Genomic DNA, 22,673 nt, shown 5'->3' with positions numbered 1-22,673 from the left:
ATATATATATTTAACCCCTTGCCAACATTAGATGTAGGGTTGTGTCATAGCTGGTAAGGGGAAGTATAGAGCAGGCCCACGAGCTGAGCTAGCTCCATACTCAGCGGGTGTTGCCTCTATTTTACAGCCTACACTTCCCTACAATGGCCAGGTTCGAAGATAAATCTGATCCCGGCCATTTGACCACTTAGATGCCGCGTTCAATAGCGATGTTTAAGCTGTTAAAAAGAAAGAAGCAGCCTCCTATGACAGGCCATTTCACTCCCAAGCAACTCCCAAGGGCCTAATCTTCTCCTCCACGGGAGGTTTCTGTCCTCCCTGAGCTCGCCTTAGGACACCTGCGTTACTGTATGACAGGTGTACCGCCCCAGTCAATTTCAGCATGTTTTCTATAAATATAAAACGGTGATACTATTTCTGCTCATCAGAAGCCATTGGTTGTGGATACATCGCACTCTATTGGCTGAAAGCAGGGCTTAATAGGGACCTTTAAAAACCACAATATACTGCTATTCATACATTTGGTACATTTTGAACTGTCTGGCAGTCAGAAAACAAAATTTTCACCTGCTATGATTTTGTACAATTTTTATGTTTTTTTAATAAATGTGACCTAAACCATGTCTCCTTGGAGATAATGCCCATTTTTTCGTGCCACTTTCCAAATTTGGCAAGCAACTTGAAAAGAAACAAATTTTAACGCAAATTTGTTCCACATCACCTTTTACACTTTTTTCTGGTGTAGTTTAACTGCATAATAAATGTGGACCGTTAACCTTTGCTCTGATCAATTGCTTAGTGAATTCTTAGCTGAAATTATAAAACAGATTAAATTATTTAAAAGTTTTATAATCATTTATAACAATTACAAAGGCAGGACTACTGAATTTAACAAATTATAGAGATAATGAATATTTTATATTCCCCTTAAGTTAAAAGTTCCATTAATTTCCTTATTCAGGAAAAGTTTTACCGCAGAATTCTCTCTTTCTACATTTATGATTTTCAGAGAAGGGAAATAACATTCAGAAAAATGTTCTGCCACTGTTGTTAGATTTTGAGCCAGGACACAACATTTGCATTTGGTCCCTCCACATCCCTAGCAAAATTAACAAAACTGCCGAACATACAAAAAAGAAAAATATTTTTATTTGCATATTAAAGGAGCACTACACAAAAAGTTTAAAAGGAGAGATAAGAGTGCCAAATATTGGGAAAGAACAATACATGGATAGGACCCCTGGTAGTTGGCGGGCACAATAAACAATTACAAGGAAGGAGGTTGCCTGCAAGCAGCCGAGCCCAATTTCCCAACTACCAATAATAGATAAAATAAATAACCTTTATTACGCTACGTATAGCGAGACAGACCACATAGATTTGAGTTAAAATTATCACTACCTAGAGACCGGACATAGACATAAATTACCTGTACGATTACAGGCATATATAGTAATTGACTTAAGAGCACTATTTCCTTCACTAGAAAGTTAAATTGTTAGATTAACTAATAGATAAACAGTAGGTCCGGTCAGCGGTAGGCGTTTAAAATCTTAACAGCCCCCCCGACATGTTTCGCTACTAAGTAGCGTCCTCAGGGGTACACGGGGCTAATGGCGGCGCGGCAGGAAGGAGATCCTGATATGGATATGTCAGATGACGTATCTGGGGGGGTGTCAGACGAAACAGCCAATGGCAGTGAGAGAGACACGACGGCATCTCAGCTGTAGCCGACCGGCGAATAGACATTAAGATAAGATGCACCAATAAGGAACAGGAAGCGGCGCATGCGTATAACGGTAAGAAGGGGACTTAGTGCAATTAGCATCTCCCCGGCCGTGACTGTCCAGGTAAGATTTCCGGTGCATGCGCCGATGAGCAATTTTCAACTCAGTACCAGCAACTATATTCTATCAACCCAGGACTCAACCAGTGAGTTAGAAGTACAAGACTTATCATCACCGGTCTAACAAGTACCGGCATATGTACATTATTGAGGTGTGTGAGCTTAGAGGAAAACACGAATAGACAGGCCGATGGCTATATAATGTGCAGTAAGTATTTAGAGTAGTAAGATTAACACCAGTGAGAAGTGGAATACGGCGAATACGTTTAATAATAAGAAAAGACCTTATGTACTTTTTATCACCCGAACTATAGGTACATAAATGAATTTACCAGCACTTGCGCTGATGAATAAATTACGACTTGACTATATCAGACCGAGGTCTGCACATAGGTAGGTTGAATAACGAAACTTGATGTTAAGTGCATCGCTGAAAAGAGGCGCACGTGCATTACTGAAATGAACGAACTTAAGATTAAAAAGAGCCGCTTCCTATATTTGGATATGGTGAGTATTTAGATAGCAGAATTGATCATATATATAAGCTAACTAGTCAAGAACCCTGACACTACTCAAAGAATCACCAGATGAAAATATACAGTACATCTGACAGAAATCTAGGACCCGGAGACAGATATATCATGTCAGTGACAACAGGCCGCTACCACTATGTGGTCAAAGTCATAGTTTAATTATAAACAAGTATCTAGACCATGACATTTTGATGTGTATGGTCATTATTTTATTTGAAAAAATCTTGACGTATATATAAATCATTCGGTATGTAACAGGTATACAGTTGTATAATAGTTTTTTATACATATATATGTCTCCAAACAATTAATCATAAAGATGGAGATAGAACGAAAAGTGAAATATCAATTTATTACTGTAAGGTCTAAGAAACGCACTGAAGGTAAAGCCCTCGTTCAGACCTGAGGGGGACATGGTGTTGAGGCGGTGAATCCACCGCGCCTCTTCTTGCAAGAGTCTACGGTCTAGATTACCCGCTCTAGGACCCATTTTGATCTGGGTAATACCCCAAAATTTAAGCAGCTTAGGGTTACCCCCTTGAAATTCTATGATGTGTCTTGAGAGAGTCGTGTCTTCATTACAATTAATGGTGCTTAGATGTTTAGATACACGTCTTCTCAACTCCTGGATAGTTTTACCCACATACAGCTTAGGGCAGGGACATTTGGCAATGTAAATAACCCCACTACTCTGGCAATTCAGAAATTGTTCAATTTGATATAATTTGCCATCGGTAGGATTAATAAAGTTCTTAACAATCGGCATCAAGGGGCAGAAGGAACATCTGCTGCACGGATGGAATCCCTTTACTGGTGATCTAAGCCAAGTGGATGGAGTATTAGATTGTCTAGAATAATGACTATGTACTAAGAAATCCCGTAAGTTCCTTCCCCTACGGTAGGTGATACTTGGATTAGCCGTGACGGCATCCTTTAAATCAGGGTCAGCGATGAGAATGTTTTTGTAAAATTTGGACAACCTGGGGAGAACAGGCATCAAAAGTGCCTATACACCGAATGGCACTGGATGATCCTGTTTTAATAGATTTACTTCCCTTATTCGACAGTAAGTCGCTTCTCTCAGAGGCCCTTGCCCTAGCATAGGCCCGATGTAACCACTTTTTTGGGTAGCCACGTGCTCTGAACTTATTAAAGAGTCCATCACATTCGGCTTGAAAGGATAATTCGTTAGAGCAGTTACGTTTGGCTCTCAATACTGGCCTATGGGTATCCCTTTCTTAAGGGCAGGGGGATGATGACTTTCCCAATGTAAAAGGCTGTTGGTAGCAGTTGCCTTACGAAAAATGTCCGTTTGGACACCGCCACCAGGAACCAGAGAGATCTTGAGATCAAGAAAATTGATGGTGTGGTCATGAATTTCGTACGTAAATCTCATGCCAATGGAGTTGGCATTGAGCATAGACATGAAGTCATTGAAAGTGTTGACATCCCTATCCCAGAGGATGAGAATGTCATCAATGTATCTTCCCCAAAAAGAAATATGTGAGGTGAAACAGAGAAAATTATCAGAAAAAACAATAGTGTCTTCCCACCACCCCAAAAAAAGATTCGCATAAGTGGGTTCACATACTGTGCCCATGGCCGTGCCTTTAATTTGGTGATAATATTTATTATCGAAAATGAAATAATTGTGAGTAAGTAAAAAACGTAGGAGTGACAGAACGAAATCATTATGTAGTTGAAATTGAGTGCCTTTAGTGCTTAAAAAATATTTAACTGCAGTGAGTCCTAAATCGTGCTGAATATTGGTATATAGTGACTCCACGCCTATGCTCGCTATCATAGTAGTAGAAGTAACATTGATCTCGTGGATCCTGGTGACGGTGTCCTTGGTGTCTTTAAGATAAGAGTATAGAGAGGAGACGAAGGGTGTCAGTATCTCATTGATATAGAGACTAATACCCTGTGTCAGGCTGTCATTACCTGACACAATGGGTCTTCCAGGAAGAGGAGAGGTTGCTTTATGAACCTTTGGCAGCGCATAAAAGGTTGCCAAAGTAGGAGTAGAATTATAAAGACATTTGAATTCATCAGTGGTAATGAGGTTCTATAGTTTTTTATACATATATATGTCTCCAAACAATTAATCATAAAGATGGAGATAGAACGAAAAGTGAAATATCAATTTATTACTGTAAGGTCAAAGAAACGCACTGAAGGTAAAGCCCTCGTTTAGACCTGAGGGGGACATGGTGTTGAGGCGGTGAATCCACCTCACCTCTTCTTGCAAGAGTCTACGGTCTAGATTACCCGCTCTAGGACCCATTTTGATCTGGGTAATACCCCAAAATTTAAGCAGCTTAGGGTTACCCCCATGAAATTCTATGATGTGTCTTGAGAGAGTCGTGTCTTCATTACAATTAATGGTGCTTAGATGTTTAGATACACGTCTTCTCAACTCCTGGATAGTTTTACCCACATACAGCTTAGGGCAGGGACATTTGGCAATGTAAATAACCCCACTACTCTGGCAATTCAGAAATCTATGTAGTCTGTCTCGCTATACGTAGCGTAATAAAGGTTATTTATTTTATCTATTATTGGTAGTTGGGAAATTGGCTCGGCTGCTTGCAGGCAACCTCCTTCCTTGTAAATATTGGGAAAGTGCAGCTACTAGAACATTCAGGACATTTTAAACATAACATAAAGACTAACTAAAATCAAATCAATACCTTACTGGTTTCCCATCTTAATAGCAGTTAAGAAAATCCTCACTCCTATACTTAATAGCCTCACTTGCATCTGAATGACATTACCATTGGGGTTACAAAACGGTTCCCTTCCTAGAGTGGAGAACCACTGGAATGAAAATCTTCTTATCTGAAGGCCTTGGGGCAAACAAATATTACATAGTTGACCATTAATTTGAATGGGCGCCGTGTTTTACAACAGAAATGTGTGACTGCCCACGGATGCCCAGTGATGGGACAATTACTTTAAGGGTATGTGCACACGATAGCAGGCATTTACGTCTGTAAAGACAGACTGTTTTCAGGAGAAAACAGCTGCCTCGTTTCAGACGTAAATGCTCCTCCTCGCATTTTGCGAGGCTTCTCTGACAGCCGTAAATTTTGAGCTGTGCTTAATTGAGTTCAATGAAGTACGGCTCAAATTACGTTGCAAAGAAGTGCCCTGCACTTCTTTGCCGAGGCAGTCAATTTACGCGTCGACGACGCGTACATTACAGGTCGTCTGCACAGTACGTCGGCAAACCCATTCAAATGAATGGGCAGATGTTTGCCGATGTATTGTAGCCCTATTTTCAGGCGTAAATCGAGGCATAATACGCCTCGTTTACTCCTGAAAATAGGTCGTGTGAACCCAGCCTTACAGAATGAATTATATAGGTTATAAGGAGAGAATAAAACCATATTGGTATTTTTTTTCTCATAAAGTTATTGAATCCATTGATGTTATAAAGTCAATTGGTTGAGTTTTCTTTGCCTCATTAAAAAAGGTAAAAATTATGTTAAAGCATTTGAATAATTGGAAAAAGTTTGGTTGTCTACAGCACTCGCTAAACAAGGATTGTCTCAAGATGCAAAAATTCAGCTCTGTCCGATAAATCTCCAAATTTCAGGCCATCATGTCTAATATAGAAAGATTCGGGACAGCATCTGCATGCAACCTTTCGACTCACGAAGAAGTCTTTGTCAGGCATGCTTGACAAAGACTCCTGCAGGAGTGGAATCTTTGCATGCATTTTTTGGGGCTGTGTTAATATACACAAATGTTTTGCCATATGCATGATGTCATGGATCTTTCTATAATAAAGCTTTTGAATAAATTATTATTCATTAATCTAGACCTTGTTAGGGCACAATATTTGGAGCTGTACATATAAGTTTAAACTATCTTTATTCGTGATCAAAACATTTTGAATTGTACGGGTCATGTAATGTTGAAGATGTTCAAGCTAGATAAATACATATAACAAAGGGAAAAGAGTATAAAAGGGTTTTCCGGTTCAACGTAAATAAAGCTTAAAGAGGCTCTGTCACCAGATTTTGCAACCCCTATCTGCTATTGCAGCAGATCGGCGCTGCAATGTAGATTACAGTAACGTTTTTATTTTTAAAAAACGAGCATTTTTGGCCAAGTTATGACCATTTTCGTATTTATGCAAATGAGGCTTGCAAAAGTACAACTGGGCGTGTTGAAAAGTAAAAGTACAACTGGGCGTGTATTATGTGCGTACATCGGGGCGTGTTTACTACTTTTACTAGCTGGGCGTTGTGTATAGAAGTGTCATCCACTTCTCTTCACAACGCCCAGCTTCTGGCAGTGCAGCACTGTGACGTCACTCACAGGTCCTGCATCGTGTCGGCACCAGAGGCTACAGATGATTCTGCAGCAGCATCGGCGTTTGCAGGTAAGTCGATGTAGCTACTTACCTGCAAACGCTGATGCTGCTGCAGAATCAAGTGTAGCCTCTGGTGCCGACACGATGCAGGACCTGTGAGTGACGTCACAGTGCTGCACTGCCAGAAGCTGGGCGTTCTGAAGAGAAGTGGATGATACTTCTCATCAGAAAGCCCAGCTAGTAAAAGTAGTAAACACGCCCCGATGTACGCACCTAATACACGCCCAGTTGTACTTTTACTTTTCAACACGCCCAGTTGTACTTTTGCAAGCCTCATTTGCATAAATACGAAAATGGTCATAACTTGGCCAAAAATGCTCGTTTTTTAAAAATAAAAACGTTACTGTAATCTACATTGCAGCGCCTATCTGCTGCAATAGCAGATAGGGGCTGCAAAATCTGGTGACAGAGCCTCTTTAATCTCTGTGCAAATTAAAAATTCTACAAATTTGTAACTCCTGCCCATTTTCAAAATATTTTTTTACTGTCCGTGAATAAGAACACTCTTCTTTCCATTCAGAGACTGGAAACCTGTACTGACCTAGTCCTGATAGCTTAGAAGTGGACACAATTGTATCCAGTCTAGCCAAAGCTAAAAAGTATTTGCCCCTCACCAGATTTCTTTTATTTAAGCTGATTTGTCACATTTAAATGTTTCAGATCCTCCAACTAATTTGAGTATAAGATGAAGACAACACGAGTAAACACAAAATGCAACTTTAGTGAGGCTGAAGATTTATTCAATACTTATATCCCCCATGGAAAAAGTAATTGCCACCTAAACCTAATAACTGTTTTTGTACCGTGGTAGTAACAACTACAATCAAATGTTTGTGTTAATTTGCGATGAGTCTTTTAGTGAAGGAATTTTTAAGTTCTTGCTACAGCATATCAATATTTTTCAAGTCTGGACCTTGATTCGGCCACTCCAAATCCTTTTTTTTTAAATCAGACAAGTTTTTATTGAGAATACAACATGTATTATACATTTTTTGCATTTCTGACAAAGTACAAAGAAATCGACCAACAGAAGAAAAAACAAAGTAACAGTATAGCATCTTGTTCTTGGTACAAAATTCCTGCAATTACATTACACTTTGTATTCTCATCATCTTTAATTGCACCTTCACATACATCCCCATCCCTACCCCTATCAACCGAACTCCCCCCCCTCACAGTACCTCCTCTGTCCCCTGATTCGCCAGTCCCCTCCACCCTTTCCATCCGTTCTGTATTCCAAACAGTGATCCCGCCATATCTTGATCAGATAGATGCGTCAGGCCACCTTCAAATCTCATCTAATGTGTCACATTACTATAATTGTTAACCCATTTACTCCATTGTTTATCATACTTATGAATTGCCCCTCTTTTCAGATATATTCGGTGTTCCAGTGATACCGTGTGGTTAACATATCCAACTAGCTCAGCCACCTCCGGGGGATCCGCCTGCAGCCAATATTTTGCAATTAATTTCCTAGCGTGATACAGAACCTTTTTAATAGCCAGTAATTCCACTCCATCTCCTCCTTCCTCCCCCATACATCCCAATATAAAGATCTTAGGTTCCAATGGAAAATCTCTACCATATACTCTAGATACCATTCCTTTAACTGCTTTCCAATATACATTTAGCATCGGACAGCTCCAAAACATATGTTTTATGTCCGCCCCATCAAACATACACCTGGGACACTCTTTTGTTGTTCTAATTCGCATTTGCCACAGCACCTTAGGTGTCCTTTACACCCTATGCAATAGAAAGAGTTGTGACCTCCTGTGCGCTACACTAATAGAGACTATTTTGGGTGATCCGAGTATTTCCTCCCATTCTTCATCCGCTATAGCCCCTACATCCTCTTCCCATTTATGTCTAGTCTCCACCAGCGGGTCTCCTAGGAATTTGGCGAGTAGCATACTATATAGCACCGAAATAATCCCTTTAGTGTCTTGTGCCCCCAGCACCCTTTCCATCCCTCCCATAGTGGAGCAACTCAAGTCCACCATCCTCTCTTGTGCCTGCGTCGCATGCCTTAGCTGAAGATACTGGTAGAACCGCCGATGTGAGAGTCCAAACTCTTCCTGAAGTTGTGCAAAAAGCTTGAGAGTACCTCCCTCGTATAACTGGTGTACATATCTGATTCCTGCTTGTTCCCAATCCTGAAATCCTTCCAAAATATTAAATTCCCATAGATATGGATTATCCCATAGAGGCATATAATTGGAGCATCCTGTAACCCCCAATATCTTCTTACTTTCCCACCAAACTTTATGTAGTAATAACAGAGTCGGTTTCCCTCTCGCCTCCCTCCGTAATTTATGTGACTCCATGGCCTCTAATAAATCCGTTCTCTTTCCCAAATAGTACACCAGTTTCCCACTAGAGTTCCACTCCTCCCTATTCTTCCATCCTTTGAAGTGTTGTATTTGGGCTGCTAGATAATATATCCACGCATTTGGAATAGCTAACCCCCCCTGTTCTACTGGTAATTGTAGCTTTTCCATTTTAATCCTGGGGATCCCCCTTTTCCACACCAAGTCCCTAAACAAATTATGTATTCTCCTGAACCAGTATTTAGGCAACCACACTGGGGCATTGTGCATAATATAGAGTACCTGGGGCATCAGAATCATTTTCATAAGATTTGCTCGTCCCAGCGCTGACAGCGGTAACCCAAGCCATTCTTTAGTCCTATCTGTTAATTTATTCACTAATGGTATCACGTTCAACTCAACAAAGTCCTGCACCCTTGCTGATACCGTAATTCCCAGATATTTAAACTTCCGTACACACGGTACTTCAATTCCTCCAACTATCAATGGCGTAACTACTGGCTGGAGTGGTAGCAACACCGACTTGCTCCAATTAATTTTTAACCCTGAAAATCTGCCGAACCTCTCCAATATCGTCATTATCACTGGCAATGAATGATCTATCTCCCCAGGAACAGCAGTGTATCGTCCGCGTATAGTGCTATTCGCTCTTCCAGCTCTCCACAACGAAACCCTTCTATCCCCGGATGTTGTCTTACCATATTTGCTAGGGGTTCAATTGCCAATGCAAACAGCAACGGAGAAAGTGGGCATCCCTGTCGCGTCCCCCTCTCCAACCCAAAAGAGTCCGACATCCTTCCATTTGCTCTAATCCGAGCCACCGGTTCCTTATACAATAATTGTACCCACTTTATAAAATTCCGTCCAAAGCCAATCCGCTCCAATACAGCCCACAAGTGCCTCCATTCCACACTATCAAACGCCTTAGTGGCGTCCAACGACAGCACTGCTCTACCCCGCTCATCCGGATCATCTGTCTGTAAATTTAAGAAAAGTCTACGTAAGTTAACTGCTGTAGAACGTGCTGGCATAAATCCCGACTGATCCATCCCTACGATTTTAGTCACTACTCGCGACAACCTATTAGCTAGTACTTTAGCTAAAATTTTAATGTCTGCGGTCAACAGAGATATCGGTCTGTAAGAGTCAGGTTGCGTCCGATCTTTCCCATCTTTAGGAATTACCACTATAGCAGCTTCATACATTGTCTGCGGTAAACGCCCTCTGGCAAAACTATCCTGGAACACCTCCAGTAACTCCGGCAGAACCGTCTCTCCATATGTTTTATACAATTCAGTGGGTATACCATCTATCCCTGGAGCCTTTTCATTCGCCATAGAGCTCACCGCCTCCTGTATTTCCTCTAAAGTAATTGACTCCTCCAACCCCTCCTTCTCTTCCTCCCCCAAAGTAACCCATGTCATTTCTGCCAGATATTCTGACAGAAGATCCTCCGGATAGTCCACCTTAGTGCGATATAGTTCTTTATAAAATGATGTCAACACACCTAATATATCCCCTGTTTCTCCAACCAGAGTCCCACTTGCTGTTTGTAGCTGATGGATGAACGCACTCTCACTCGGCCGTGCAATATTTGCTAACAATCTGCCCGTCATTTCACCCTCTTCGTAATATTTTTGTTGCAAAAACAATCTTTTATTAGCTGCCTGCTCCATCTGATGTTCCCTAAGCAATTTTTGAGCAGCCTTCCATTGGGCTAAGGTTTCCGCAGTGTTATTGGTAACGTGGCTCACCTCTGTTATTGTCACCCGGTCTGTCAAATGTTGACCCACTTGCCTTGTCTTAGTTTGTATGTGTGTGATCTCCCTTATATACACCCCCCTTATATTCGCCTTCATAGCATCCCATAGAATATCTGTAGGAACCGTACCCTTATTAAATTCAAAATATTCTCTCAGGCTCATAGTTATGGTCTCCTCTCCCACCAAGCGTATCCAAAATGGGTTGAGCCTCCAGTGCATTCTCAGCCCCCCCCGTCTGTAAACCTGTTCGGAGCTTTAACAACATTGGAGAGTGATCAGACAGTGATCGCGGCAAATATTCCACCCCCTCCACACATTCCATCCCCATTCCATTATTAAACATTAGATCTATTCGGGACAGTGATCCATATGTAGATGAGACACACGAGTATTGCGTAGTAGAAGGCCACTTTACCCGCCAAATATCCGTGAGCCCGATTTCCGTGATGTATTTACCAAACCTCATCAGACAAATATCTCTCCCACCCCCCCCCGTTTGGAAATTTATCCCACCCCTTATCCATTATGTTGTTAAAATCTCCCATCAATATGGTCGGTATCATAGGCCATCCAGCCAGTTTCTCCAACACCTCTCTTATTGGGACCACAGAGTACGGGGGAGGTACATACAGCACCACAATTATACATTCCCAATTAAACAATTTACAATGCACTCCGACATATCTACCTTCCCTATCCTTAAAGGAGTCTAAACAGCTAAACGGCACATCTCTATGAACTAGGAGGCTAACCCCCCTTGAGTATGTAGAATGGAAAGAATGGAAGCTGTGTCGTATCCACACCCTGTGCACCTGGTGCACCGTATCAGCAGTAAGATGGGTTTCCTGTAAGCCCATCACTCCAGCGGATTGCCCTTTCATATAATCAAATATAGCTCGCCTTTTAGCTATCTCCCCCATACCTCTCACATTCCAGGACAACAAATTTACCCTACCCCCCATCTGGACATTTCTTGCTTTTGACAGTGGCTATTCCTATTACCTCCAGTGACCATCAGAGCGTACTGTGTTTCAACCTCCCTTTTCCTCCAAAACCTCTCCCCTCCCCCCACCCTACCCCCCCCAACTTTCCATAAACATACCCTCCTAAGAGGGCCCGGGCTAGCGAAGAAACCTTCACCGCTATGACCCCACAGCTTCCCACTCACTTTGTAGAGACACATTCTGTTTCCCTACAGTTTTATCCTTCAGAACCAAGAACCTCCCGCTACCTCCTCCTCAATAAACAATTAGTATTTTTATAACTCCAACATCCCATTCTGCCCTTGAACTGACAGCACTTTCTTTTCCTCCAACCATCAATGACATATGGACTGCAGCCCAAACTTATATCAAAATATAAATGCATAACAACAAGGCCTTATGCCCTCATGTAACTCATCTTCCTCCTTTCAAAGCAGAGTCCCCTCTTTAATCATCCGCCTGTTGATCACGCCGCCGCCTCCTCTCGATCCTGCCGTAAGCGATCTTCATGATTGTCCAGCCATCTGAGTGCATCTTTTGGATTTTCAAAGAATTGCACGGATCCCAATGCCGCCACCCGAAGCTTTGCAGGATACAACATAGAATACTGAACCCGATGGTTCCTCAGCCGCCTTTTTATGTCCAGAAATTGCATCCTCCGCTTCTGGACTTCTGCAGAAAAATCCGGATAAAATGACACCTTCACACCGTTCACCCGAATATCTTGCCTTTCCCGGGCCTGTCGAAGAATTATATCTCTATCTTTATAATGGAGCAGCTTTACCAGAACAGGTCGCGGTGGCCGCCCAGGTGGGCCAGGACGCGTGGGTACTCTATGAGCTCTTTCCACTGCAAATAATGGGGTCAGCGAATATTTTCCAAAAACCTCCAATAGCCATTTTTCAAAAAAGGAATCCGGATTGGACCCTTCCACTTTTTCAGGAATTCCCACCATCCTCACATTGTTTTGTCTTAAGCGATTCTCCAAATCATCAGCTTTAGATAAGAGGTACTTTACATCCTCCGCCACCGCATTTACATCTCGTCTCATGGGCAGCATGCCATCTTCTAAGTTACTGACTCGGCCCTCCACCGCTGTTGTGCGCTCTGACACCTTCTGTAAGTCATGGCGTATGATAGACAGATCCTCCTTAATTCCCCCCACCTGACAAGTAAGCTTAGCCAGCGTAGTATTACTCAGGCTTACCGCCGAAAAAACATCTGCCAGTGTGGGGCCCTGCTTGTCCAAGCTCTGCGTACCTCCATCCAATCCTCCTCCTGAACCGCCTGAAGCGTCTCCTCCATTTTCCTCCTCCTCCTCTGACTCCATCTGTGCTCGCAGCGGCTCATATCTCGAGCCTGAACGGCCAGCCTGCTCCTTCCCTCCATCCAACCTTCCTCCATCTGCCTCAGGTTTCATAGGGGTCTTCCTGGCAAAGCGCTCCAGCCTGGATGCCGCCGCCCCTCTCACATCCCTGCTCTCTGCATACGAGCACATGTCGACGCCATCTTGCAGCCCCAGCTCACCGTCCTCTGCCGCCTTAGACTTCCTGGACCGGGTCATAACAGCCTCCTTCGGATCCAGAATCGTGCCTGCAGGATCACCGCCTTTTCCCCTATCACCACAGGTATGTCCGCGTTAGTATAGTGGAGTCTCAGGATGATTTCCAGGATATCGGCAGCGGGAGCTCCGGTTCCTGCGTCCTCTCACATATGCCGCTAAGCCACGCCAACTCCTTCCAAATCCTTAATTGTGTGTCTTTTGATCCATTCAGAGATTGACTTGTGTGGATCATTGTCCTGCTGCATAACAAAACTGCACTTGAGCTTTAGGTCACAAACTGACTGGAGACATTCTCCTTCAGGATTTTCTTATAGAGAGCAGAATTCATGGTTTCATCAATTATGACAAGTCATCTTGGTCCTACAGAAACAAAGTAAACCCAGGCCATCACACTACCACCCTACCACCACCATGTTTGATTGTTGATATGATGTTCATATGGTGGAATTGTGGTGTTAGATTTACGCCAGTAGCTAGACCAATTTCTTCTAAAATGTTCCACCTTTGGACCATCTGTCCACAGAATATTATTGCAAAAGTCTTGGGGTCATCTAGATGTGTTTTGGCAAACGCGAGATGAGCCTTTGTGTTCTTTTTGGTCCGCAGTAGTTTGTGCGTTGCCACTCCCCCATGGAAGCTTTTTTGGCCCAGTGTCTTTCTTCTTGTGGAACCTTGTACTTTGACCTTAACTGAGGCAGGTGATGCCTGAAGTTCTTTAGATGTTCGTCTGGGTTCTTTTGTGATTCCCTCGATGAGTTGTTGATGCGATCTGGGTCAAATTTTGGGAAGGGTCAACACTCGTCCAAGTTTTCTCCATTTGTGGTTAATGGATCTCACTATGGTTTTCTGTAGTTCCAGAGCCCTAGCAATGGCTTTGTAACGCTTTACAGAGTGGTAGATTTAAATTACTTTGTTTGCATCTGTATTTGAATCTCCTCAGAACGTGGCATTATGTGCTGCTTTTTGAAACCTTCTAGCTGGTCTCACATTGCCAGACAGGTTCTATTTAAATTATGTATAGTTTCAACAGGTCTGGCTGTAATCATGCCTGGCTCTGGCTAGTGAAATTGAGCCGAATTGTCATTTGCATTTGGTTAATTGGTTGGATTAGTAGCTAAGGGGCAATTACGTTTTCCCATTGAGACAGGTAGGACAGAACAACATTTTTTCTTCAATAAATGAAATCATCATTTAACTCATTGGAGAAACATTTCCATTGTCGCATTCCAAGAGCGATAACCTTTTTCAGTTTCTGTCGACATAGCCATATGGGGGCTTGTTTTTTGCGGGACAAGTTGTAGTTTTTAATGGCAGAATTTAGGCCTTGTTCATATAGAGCAGATTTGCTACTTGGATCCAGGAAAGCAGACCTATAACGCCTTCCTTTTATATACTTCTTCTGTTTTAGTTCCATTCCTTGTTTTTGCTTAAAAAATACATACAAAATCTGCATAAAATTTACACTGTGTGAACAAGGCCTTAATGTACCATATAATGTACTGGGAAACGGAAAAAAACTTTGTAGGGTGGAAAGGGAAGAAAACAGCGATTCCTGCACTGTTTTTTTGTTTTTGTTTTTTTGAGGTACATGCAACTTTTATATCACATTTTTTTATTAGTATTAATTTACATGTGGGGCCTATTTATGAATTATGCTATTTATCAGTGCTTATGCACAAGTAAGAGTGACCAACTTTAAAGCAGCATGTAAAAAAGTATATAATCTCAAAATCCATCTTTACACTACAATAAGGGTGCAGTCACACGTGGTAGATTTTGTTCCAGACATTTTTGCAACTAAAAATCAGTTGCATTTATCTGAGTGGAACCAGCAGATATCCATACACCTGCTACAGAAACAACCTCATTCACATGAATGGAAGTGATTTTCAGTAGCAGAAATTTATGCAACACAATCTGCGGCGTGTGACTGCACCCTTATGTTTTCTTTTATAAACAGAACCATGACAGATGTCACAAATGTTATGTAATGTAATGTCAGGATTGCATTTCTTTTTTTAACACAAGGGAACAGTGCAGCACACTGCGGTATTGTGGACGTAAAAAAGCAACGGAAACCAAATCTAAAGGATCATAAATGTATTAGTTGGTAAAATATATATATATTTTTTAATCAAATCTCTTTTTATTACGTTTTTTAATTTAAATGTTGTTTAAGAGGTGTAATGGCATTAATGCACAAAAGTATAACAGACTCTATTCACAGATTGAGGGGGGGGGGGGGTCCACAGAGAGTCAGTGCAGCGGGATGACCAGTTTTGCTACTGAAAGCAACCAGGTCACAAGATCATGTACGGTGGGCCAAAAATGGTCCATTGGGACCTACAGTACTACCAGTTCTGGAGATAGAGGGATGCCTGCACAGCAGGCTATCTTAATTGCTTGCTTAACTTGGCACCAAAAGTTCTCCAAACTTTAGCAGGTATGCTATATATGGGGCATAAATCGGGGGCCGATTGACATCCCCAGCACCTGAAGATTTAATATTGGCTCTTTTTAAGAATACAGAGATTGTATACCATCTAGTCAATATCTTCATGAAATTTTCCTGTATTCGGATGCAGTTGGAAAAGCGATTGGACAGGGAAAGAATGAATTTCATATCCACGGCTGAGAATTTTTTATCAAGTACCAACTCCCAGGCTTTGAAGAAAACCGGCATCTCAGGTGAGGGGGAAATCGACAATCTCTTATATTATTTGAGGAGGAGTAGAAATTCCTCTTGCCAATTATGGCTTTGTAAGGAAGGGTTCACCTTCTTAGTAAGGGCTCTGGTCTATTGTCTGAAAGCTAAGCTGTGTCATCCAGGAGTTCCACAATGTCTAACATCTCGGGCACCCTGAAGGCTGGGGAGAGAAAGTGGACTTATTGCCCTCAGCAATATTAACATTTAATGACTGGTTCATACTGAGCATTGCTGCTTCAGAGCAGAAATTATTGAGCCTCATTGGTTGTCACGCAACTAGTGTAATTTGGTTTTGCTCCAAAATTTGGAAGGTTAAGCCCAGGTTTTAATTTCACATAACTATTGTTTCCCCCCCCCCCCCCGAAGGATAAGGCTCCAAAGCGGTTTTTACTTTCATTAACAAAACGTATGAGCCTAGATACATGCATCAGTCTATTTCTCTTTTCTTTTTGTGCTTGTTACTGTTTCATTCTGCCTTTTAGAAGGTTGGCCAATGCCATTGAATAACTGTAACGTCTATGGCCACGGCCCGTCGTTCTGACTTACCCCACGACGGCCGTGGCCATGGACCTGTGTGTTCAGTGCTACGTCGTCCTCCAGTGAGGCGCCGGCACTCACTTCCTGGTTTCGAGACTATCTCCCGGAGGGCACGCGTGTGCATGGTCTTGAAGGGCCAGTGTGCGCATAATTGCAGGAAGTCTGAAATCAAGCCCAGAATGCTACTGGACTATAAAAGGGGCTCTGCCCTCTTGTTCTTTGCCTGAGCGTTGTTCGTTACCCAAAGTTTGTCTTGCAAATGGTCTCCTATTGTCTTCCAAGTTTCCAAGTGTTCCTTGTTCCTGTATCCTGTATCCTGTTTCCCGTGCTATCAAGATCTAATACCGTGCTGTGCTGTTGTCGTGTTGTGCTGCATTCCACACCTGTTCTGCTACGCCACGCCTGATGTCTACCTGCCGCCTGGTCCCAGCCGAGCCTGCCCTGCTACTGTCCGAGTTGCCACAAGTACCCTCTCTGGACTATAGACTCTGTACTATACCTGGTTGGTCAGCTGCTGTCCCGCTATGCGGTACGGTCCAGTGGGTCCTCCCCCCACATCGTGACAATAATATATATACCTGTGCTCTATTAATGAGTTAGAAGAACAGTTTATGTGAATTTACAGTATGTATAAGTGAATTTAATACTGAGCTAATGAAGCCTAGTTAACCAACATCACTGGTTAAAAAATAGAAATACATAAAATATGGTCTACATAATTATTTATAATAAAGTAATGAGTTAGAATACAAATGATAAAAGCTTGGCTAGTACTCGCTATTGTATTAGATCTGTCACTTCCAATTCCCACAGAATCTTGAGAAAGTATAGACCTTTTTAGGAGGGAGATTCATTGGGTTCTGAGTCAATCCTGCCTATCCTTGATATTACCATCTCATTCCTATATAAAGCACATACACAATCAGATTCTATAAATGGACGCTTTATTGTTATTTTCTATTATTCTTCACATACTTCCTTATTCTGAATGCAGCAGGTAAAACCTATTATGTATATTGCGTATACATAATAGTGTCAAACTTACTATGGAATGTGAAGCTTCCCGCTACACCCCATCAAAATGGATGTTGGCAATGTTATTTTTGAAAAATAGGGTATTGGTATTATTTCAAGTTGAGTGCACCGAATTCTTAGATCTTGATAGTGGTTTTTATAGATCTTTCCTCATCTGATATTGTTTTAGGTAAAGGCAAAGTAAATTACAGACAAGGTCATCAGAGAAGAGTTCTGATCTCTTAGCAGTTTCGGTACTCGACTGTAATAGGTAAATTATTCTTCAAAAAACGAACCGTGAGTCCTTATATTTTAAGAGGGATTCCTACATTTCATCTTATAATGCTACTACCGAGGATCTAACAGTAGCGCTTGAGTAGTCTTTTGTAGCATATTTCTGGCATATACCACTTGGTTGATGTGCCAATCAGATCCTACAGTAGGTATTCAAAAACACTGACTGAGCAGCCATAGTAAGATTAAGATACAGAGAGTACACTATCTTTCATGTGCTTCTCTACTGAACAGTATTCCATACAAAGACAATAGTAGACAAATTCACTGAACCCTACACCAATCTTTATGCATATGTCCCATACATGGGTTTTTTAATTAATGGGATATTTTTTTTAACTATGGCTGCTGGGATTCTTCTAAATTCAATCACATGAGCATTTGCGATCTTGGGCAATGGTGCTGAGTGTTACAGCCGTCTCTCAATCAGAATTGCAGTCCATCCTAAAGGTATTTGATTGGATAAAAGTCAGAACTCTGTAGAGCCAAAGTTATTTTGTTTATGGGGATATGGTCAAGCTAAAACCTGAAAGGACTTTCTCCAAATAATATGTTAGATTAGTGGTTACATCACAGAAAATGTGACAAACTGACCTCAGAGAAATAAACTATATTTTAATATTTTTTTTGATCAAAAATAATAATAATTGTTTTGGCCTGTGGGATTGTAAATAATTTGTAAGTCTTTTGAAGATCCTGTATTATGCCTCTTGCCACTGATGGTGTATAATGTTTCTGTATCACTCTTTGCCTCTGTATAAATGTGATTTTATTTATATTCTTTCTTCAGATGTAGACTAGTCTAAGTTAAATATTTGCTTCTTTTGTCAAGAATTTTGAAAACATAAATGTTCTCATCCTCACTTTTTTCTATTTAAATTGATCTGTAAATGTTCAGTCTGTGTTGATAAAAAAAAAACTTTGTTTGACGTCTAATAAAATGTTTGTACACTGTAAGTTTAAAAACTGCATCTATGTTTTGCTGCTGGAAGAAAACTGTCTGACTAGTGCACCCTATACCTGTCAATGTCTGACCCTTATAGAGCCTTGAAACATTACTCGGGTTAACCCTTTCAGAACCAGACTAATTTTCGTTTTTATGGTTTCGTTTTTTCCTCCCCGCCTTCAAAGGGTCATAACTTTTTTACTTTTTTCATTGACACTGCCATATGAGGGCTTAAGTTTTATGGGACAAGTTGTATTTTCTAATGGTACCATTTCATTTTATGTGTGATGTACTTGGAAGCTGGAAAAAAATTCAGAATGGGCTGGAATTGGAAAAAAAACGCAAGTTCCCCCGTTTTCTTATGGGTTTCGTTTTTACAGTGTTCACTGTACGGTGACATGTTATCTTTATTCTGTGGGTCAGTACGATCATGGTGATACCAAATTTATATAGTTTTCCTTATGCTTTAGTACCTTTAAAAAAATTAAAAAGTTTGAAAGAAACTAACAATTTTTTTGCATCACCATGTTGTGACCCCCGTAACTTTTTTATATTTCTGTGTGCAGAGCTGTACAAGGCTTTTTTTTGTACGTGGGAAGATGTAGTTTTTATTAATACCATTTTAGGGAATGTCGGGCATTTCGATCACTTTTTATTACATTTTTTGGGAGGGGGTTGAAGTGGCAGAAAAACAGCGATTCGGCCATTTTGACCTTTTTTCCTGCTACGACGTTCACCGTATTGGATAAATATTTTTATATTTTTATAGTTCGGGCATTTTCGGATGTGGGGATACCTAATGTATTTATTGTTAAGGATCTGCCAGGCACAGCTTCTGTATCCACGCCCATAGGTAATCAGTCTGCACCTGCTTCTATGTCTGTGAGACTGACTCCATCTTCCACCACTCAGGATGGCAGGCTTAGGAGTGGGAGAGCCTATCACAGCCTGGCCAGGCAGAGCTAGCTCCCGCCCTCTGTCTATTTATACCTGCCTTTCCTGTTCCTCCTTGCTTGTGATTCTTCTCTGTTGGTTTCCTGGCCCTGCTGCAGCTTCTTGAACTACTTGTCCCTGCTTCGTATTGACCCTGGCTTACTGACTACTCTTCTGCTCTGCGTTTGGTACCTCGTACACTCCTGGTTTGACTCGGCTTGTTCACTACTCTCCTGCTCTGCGTTTGGCACCTCGTACTCTCCTGGTTTGACTCGGCTCGTTTACTACTCTTGTTGCTAACGGTGTTGCCGTGGGCAACTGCCCCGTTTCCCTTTGTTCTGTGTTTCCTTGTCTGGTTGTCTGTCGTGCACTTATTGAGTGTAGGGACCGTCGCCCAGTTGTACCCCGTCGCCTAGGGCGGGTCGTTGCAAGTAGGCAGGGACTGAGTGGCGGGTAGTTTAGGGCGCACTTGTCTGTTTCCCTATCCCTGTCATTACATTAATGTTTATTATTGTTTATTTATTTTATATGTGATCTAGGGAAAAGGGTGTGATTTGAATTTTTATATATTTTTATTTTTCTAAAAACTATTTTAACTTTTTTTTTTTAACTTTAATTTAGCCCTAGGGGGCTTGAACCTGCAATCATTAGATCGCTGTTGCCATAGACTGCAATATCATAATATTGCAGTATATGGCAAAATCAGTGCATTGCTATTGATTACCTGCCACAGGCAGGTCTACAAAGCAATCTTCCTATAACAGGCATGGGAGCGTTCACAAGGCTTCCAGCTGCAAGAAGAATACACCAGCTCCCGCGATCTCGCCGCACGGGAGCCGGTGACCGGCCCCGAAGTGAAAGGGGCAGTAAAAACCCCTCAGATGCTGGTGGTCACACCTGACACCGGCATCTGAGGAGTTGAATGCTTGAGATCAGAAATGTTTCTGATCGCATGCATTGCCGCTGGGTTCCTGCTGTGTAACACAGCAGAGACCCGGCGGCTATGGCACCCGCTCTGCGTCTGAGCGGGTGCCATATTTAAATACTCTTTCACCATGTAAATCTATAGATCTGTGACGTGAAAGGGTTAATAGCCAAACCAGAGACACTCATCTGTAGACAGCACTGTTTCAGTGTTGTTTCGCCTCATCAGTACAGAGTAGGGTTCTGGTTGGCTGAGAGAGATGCCTTTGAAGCAGCTCTTGGAGTGTACTGATTCTCAGACATCCAGTTGGTAGGGAGTCTTAAGGGCAATGCTTCCTGGGAAAAGTGTACAAAATAGCTCTCCTCCAGAAGAAGGAAAGCTATTTCTCTATTGCCTATAGTTAACTACTGTGAAAGTTAATGTCTGACCCTTTATAGAGCCTTGAAACATTACTCGGGTCATGCATACTTTTCAGGTAGCATTCCCGTAAAGACTATCTTTGAGTTGGATCCCCGCAAGTAGTATCAGTACCTTCCAAGTACTATATTTTGACAAAATGAGTGTTATTTTCTGTAGGAAAGTAAGAAATTCCTCTTTGATAGTTACATTGTCTATACTTCTCTAGTTCTCCTTATTGAAATATCCTTTATATCTGTCTACAGTGCTGTGTAAAAGTATTTCCCCTATTCCAGACATCCCTTAATATTACATTTATGTCAAACCAAATGTTTACTGAATTAAAAAAACAAACCTCAAAACACAGAAATAAATTAGGATAGAATTTGTCCAAAGTGTTTCTCAAGTCTGCAGCATTTTCTTGCAGAAATCATGCAGACAACAAAGGTATTAAGTTTCTCCTAATCTCCTTTTCAGCTGGTAGATGATCCGGCGGTGGGACTAACAAACAGTTAGGGCTTAGCGTTCCTGGTGTCTTTTTACAGACAGAGCAGTAGGGGGAAGCTCCTTATGCAGCCAGTTGCGTTGCAGCCTTAGACCATGTTCACAGGTTTCTGTCAGAATTTAGGCACAAATTCCGCTACTAAATCCTGAACAAATTCGCTAACATTCTGTTGGCAGTGCATGTGAATGGTTGTATTTTATACCCTAATCACACGCTAAGGAAAACATTCCTGCTGAATAATGAAATCGCTGGGTGTATTTTCAAATCCAGGCGGACAATGAGTGGAGGGATACCCGCACATGTGCGTGTCTCTATCCATTGATTCCTATGGGAGTTAGGGAAACAGCTGAGCCAACTTACGTGGCCACCTCTCCATTCATTCTCTGCTTTGATGCGGCAGTCACCTCACCAGGTGGGACAAGGGTCGGGTGACCCCCTTTCTGGATATAGGTGAAGGTCCGAAAGCTGGGAAACACATCTATCAGACAACTATGGTGTATGTCGTGGAAATGCCATAGATGTCTGAGGCAAAATAAACCCTGTAAGTTTTGCTTATTTGTTAACGTGTTGAAAAAATATTTAGTTATGTCTGTTTCTTAGAAAGCTTGGTGACAATCTTTACCCCTGAAAATATTGTTTTGTAACCCAACTTTCTTACATTCTTTATTAGACAATCAGTCTGGTTGGTATACGGCAGTGGATGTATCACTGCATAACCAGGCGGCAGAGTTACCATTCAGGAGTCTGAAGAGCATGGTGACATTCCCTGTGGAAACTGTAATGGATACTCTTTTCTGCACAGAGCATGCATATTTATTCAATAGGGGAGAGGGAGAAAATTCACTTTTGACAGTGACTCATCTACTGGTACAAGAAAGGATTTTGAAGTCCAACATGACCAATTCTAATTTCCCTTAAACGAGGGACATTTGGGATGCCCACATACACTTTAAATTAATGTGCATGGGCAACTTAACAAGATCACAGAAAAAGAAAATTGCTGTTTTATT

At 41.7% G+C, this 22,673-nt stretch overlaps 1 protein-coding gene across 1 annotated transcript in view; it reads right to left on the bottom strand.

Moving 5' to 3' along the window:
- SEZ6L (seizure related 6 homolog like) overlaps nt 1–22,673 on the bottom strand; it is a 546,424-nt gene that overhangs the window by 240,048 nt on the left and 283,703 nt on the right. The gene's annotated exons all lie outside the window — the stretch shown is intronic.

The sequence above is a fragment of the Rhinoderma darwinii genome, chromosome 1, assembly GCF_050947455.1.
Source record: "Rhinoderma darwinii isolate aRhiDar2 chromosome 1, aRhiDar2.hap1, whole genome shotgun sequence".
Lineage (NCBI taxonomy): Eukaryota > Metazoa > Chordata > Amphibia > Anura > Rhinodermatidae > Rhinoderma > Rhinoderma darwinii.
This window is presented reverse-complemented; position numbering and strand designations above follow the sequence as displayed.